The sequence below is a fragment of the Limulus polyphemus genome, unplaced genomic scaffold (genome assembly GCF_000517525.1).
Source record: "Limulus polyphemus unplaced genomic scaffold, Limulus_polyphemus-2.1.2 Scaffold5750, whole genome shotgun sequence".
In the NCBI taxonomy this organism is placed as follows: domain Eukaryota; kingdom Metazoa; phylum Arthropoda; class Merostomata; order Xiphosura; family Limulidae; genus Limulus; species Limulus polyphemus.
The window spans coordinates 4,594-8,924 of NW_013671360.1; the positions used below are offsets into that span (position 1 = coordinate 4,594).

The 4,331-nt window shown below is 32.1% G+C and overlaps 1 protein-coding gene across 1 annotated transcript in view; it reads left to right on the forward strand.

Annotated features, from left to right (window-relative positions):
- Nucleotides 1-694: 694 nt before the first annotated feature.
- LOC106472938 (glycerol-3-phosphate dehydrogenase, mitochondrial-like) overlaps nucleotides 695-4,331 on the forward strand; it is a 51,468-nt gene continuing 47,831 nt past the window's right edge. The window contains exon 1 of the mRNA XM_022401472.1: nucleotides 695-780. The gene's annotated coding sequence lies outside the window, so the exon portion shown is untranslated. The remainder of the gene's footprint in view (nucleotides 781-4,331) is intronic.

Consider the following 4,331-nt stretch of genomic DNA (forward strand, 5'->3'; position numbering starts at 1 on the left):
TTAAAATGTATTTTATATAGATACTCACCTCCCTGCAGAACAACCCACCCTTTCTCTTCACTTCCAGTGTGTTTCTTTTGCATCACTGAGAATGAGCCTGTGGTGTACACAATGTATTCAAGGGGAGTGCTGCACATGAAGGATGTGTTGCCCTCCTATTGGTGTATGGCTATACACTAATATTGATTGCATCATAGACTGGTGCAGTACACGTTAATGTGTGTAGGGATGTGAACATTGTTTAATGTGTGACACACAGTCAAAAATCTTCTTGACAGTGGGATGAGGTAATGGCTTTCAGTTCTCTGGAGAGGTGTCTGTTTAAAGTACACTTCCAGGTAAAGAAAATGTTACCTTTCGATCTTCTCTGCTGTTTCATATTTATAACAATGTACACTTAGATTTTTTGTTCTGTTTAAAAATACCACTGCTCTTTCAATTATTTTTATGTTATAATTGTTCTTTTTCTGTATCATTAAATACAGGCATCAAGTAGCATTTTTGAATTCTTAAAGATTCCAAAACTTGTGAATAATCTTTAACTTCCATCATAAATGAGATTACAAGAGAAATATTATCCTTAGTAGTCAGGTTTGTCTCTAATAAAGTAAATTTAATTTTCTATCTATTGGTAAGAGTTGTATTATATCATTAGGTTTGGAGACTGCCCTCGTTGAGCTCGATGATTTTTCCTCTGGGACCAGCAGTCGTAGCACGAAGCTGATTCACGGTGGAGTGCGTTATCTCCAGAAAGCTTTTACAAATTTAGATCTTGAACAGGTTAGATTTTTGCATTAATATGTTTTAAAGTATGAAATGCAAAACCAAAGTCACTGTAAAAACAACATTGAAATAGAAACAAATTTAATTTATACAGCAACATTTTGAGCAACTGCTCTTCTTCAAGTGTTATAGGAAAAATGGAATTAATAACAGTTATAGGTTTGAGAACTTATGTTCTCGTGTGATTCTAGGACTCAAGACAAACAATTTGTACTTACAATGGGAAAACGTATGGAAATAAAACAATAATACAAGTTGAACAACATAGGAGACGAATAAGTGAAAGAAAACTATTTGTCCATTCCAAGAAGTTGTTTGGTACCTAATTTTAAAAAAATTCTGTTCATCTCTTTCTCTTTTGGTCCTGTCAAGGAGTGCACATTTGAGAGCCAATACTGATAAATTAGCAATGGAATGATTGATTTTGTTAAAATGTCTTGGCAGTAGAAGGTCAAGGCTTATGTACTGTGTTAATGTCAATGAAAGGAATGCTACTGGTTGAGAGGTTGCAAGTATTTTTATTTTTTGTACTGTGTTAATGTCAATGAAAGGAATGCTACTGGTTGAGAGGTTGCAAGTATTTTTGTTTTTGTACTGTGTTAATGTCAAAAAAAGGAATGCTATTGATTGAGAGGGTGCAGGTATTTTTGTTTTTTGTACTGTGTTAATGTCAAAGAAAGGAACGCTATTGGTTGAGAAGGTACAGGTATTTTTGTTTTTTGTACTATGTTAATGTCAGTGAAAGGAACACTATTGGTTGAGAGAGTGCAGGTATTTTTGTTTTTTGTACTGTGTTAATGTCAATGAAAGGAACACTATTGATTGAGAGGGTGCAGGTATTTTTGTTTTTCGTACTGTGTTAATGTAAAAGAAAGGAACACTAATGGTTGAGAGGGTGCAGGTATTTTATTTTTTTTTTGTACTGAGTTAATGTCAATTGGTTGAGAGGGTGCAGTTATAACCTAAACCTATGAGAAACTTATGCATCAAATTGAAACATTTTGTGTAGTTCTGGATTACTGTGTGAAATCTCAAGAATATCATCATTGAATCTTATACGTAATAGGGTTTCATTAAAGGATGCAAACACCTGTGCTTTCAAATACCCATCAAAAAGTTTAGTATAGGAAGGTCCCATTTTTATTCCCATGGCAACTCCTTTAGTTTGCTTATAGTATGAGCTATTCAAGTAAAAGGCAGTTAAGTTAAATATAAGTTCAACTACTGTTAAAAGTTTTTCTATTGTGGGTTACTGCATCTCTCGTTTGTTCAAAAAATGTTTTAAAGCCAGCATACAACTATTATGAGGAGTGGCTGTTTAAAGAGACTATATATATCCATGATAAAGAGATGGTAACTTCCTAGTGATAATGTTATTTAAGATATTGAAAACATTAGAGATGTCTGAAGGATGGAAGTTGGCCAACAGATTAGAAAGCTTCATGATTGAAGCTATAGGTTGTTTCCATGCGAGAGCTACAAGCAGATATAATTTGACAACCTGATTTATTAGGTTTATCTTAGTCAGCAAATAAAAGGACAGCAATTTGGGATACTGGATGATTAAATCTAAGCATTCGGAGGAAGATTGTTAATGGTAAACTAGGTTTTTAATTGTTTAAACAGTATGTGAGAATTATAAAGTGGCATCATCACTAACTTAAGCATAGAAATTTTCATATCCGAGTTGTCTGAGTCCTTCTTCAATATATTATTCACGTTTCCAAATGATGACAACTCCTCCCTTGTATGATTGCTTAATAACAGTGTCTTCATGTCACTGTAAGGATGATAAAGCATTTTTTTTCTTCTATAGGTGAGTTTTTCTGTTTGTAGATCTTTTCAAAGTTCAGACGTATATGACTTGCACATTGAGATGAAAGTGTATAGTGAGGAAATCTTGTCTTGTTTTGGAGTCTAACAACTCTTTGTGTCCAAGTTGTTGGATGATGCACATTGCATCATTATTAGCAATAAGCTGGGACTGGATTGCTTTCATGGTGTGGAGATTCTTTGACACTATGACCTCTGGCTGTATCGCTTTTTGATGGTTGAAGAAAAAATTAGACTTTTGGCAAAGTTGTTGGAAAAATCTTCTACGTCTACTTTAACGGTATATTTATCAGATCTGGTTGTAAAACATTTGGTCATTTTGATAGAATATGATCTTTGGCATCTCTGAGTTGTAAGTCTGATGGTATAGTGAAAACAGTCTTAGATTGTTGGTCAAGAAAATTACAGGCTACTGAGTTATATGAATTAGTGTTAGAAATCCTAATTTAGGGAGTTTCCTGAGTTTTTTAAGAATGAGGTGATGGTGGAACTTTGATCCGGATTTTGAAGTTGTGTATTATATCTTGAGATTTAGTGCTACAAATCTTGCAGTAATTATTATGAGTTAGTCTTCTAGAACACTTGATGAGCTTATATTGTATAGAGATATTTGAAATATAGCTGGTTTTAGAGATCTTGATGAAATCCAAATGACGTTAAATTTTAGATAAGTCATAATAAAACTGATATGGCTACAGTACTCTGTTAGGATAGAAAAGAAAAGCTGTAGAATGCTGAAAAAACATCTTAAGCTCAGCATCGTTGTGGAAATAATGAAGTGTTCAGGAGAATTGGAATCTGTACAACATTGGAAGATTAATGCACAAAATAAAATCACTGTAAAAACACACAATGTTGAAATAGAAAGAAATGTATTTAACATTGTCTGTTTATCTACTTGAAGTTGTATAACATGTTTTTACTTCCATACTTTTTCCATTTAAGTGAATGTTGCTTGTCTTGTGTCATGCAAGAACACAAATAACTCAAACATATAACTGTAATTAATTCCATTTTCATATTAAGTCTGGAAAGTAGCAGTTGCTCAAAACATTACTTTATGAAAAAAAGTCTGTTTCTATATGAATATTGTGTTTTTATAGTAATTTTATTTTGGGCATTAATCTCCCAAGTTTATGCAGATTTCAGTTCTTCTTTTAAAGTATGAAAGTTGAATTTGAGTGGAGGGGAAAACATGTATGGTAGAAACGTTTCTATAATTCACCAACATAGATTAAATGTGTTAAATTTGGATAAGTAGAAAACAGTAGGATATATTTTGTATAATTTGTCGGTCTTGCAACAGAAGTTTAATGCTGAGTTTGATACCATGAAATTCATTTATTAATTTATTTGATATCATTGGTGTTTGTTATAAGAAACATAGAATTTAATTAGTAAAGAAGTTTGTAAGATTAATATTTAGTTTTTTTCAAAGAACCAAGATGTTGATTAATTTTATAACTGTGGAACCTAGATCACTTTCTCGTTAGTATATAATTACAATGAAGTAATTTCCTTCGAAGGCAGACTCAAAAAAGTTTTAATTTTATTTTTGGCTGAAAGCTTTTATTGATTGAATTTATACAACTACATAAACTTGAATGAAATATACAAAATTGATAAAAGCTATAGATGTTTGTTTTTATTTATATATATATATATATATAGACGCACACACATACAGTACTGTGACAAAAGTGTTAGGACAAAGT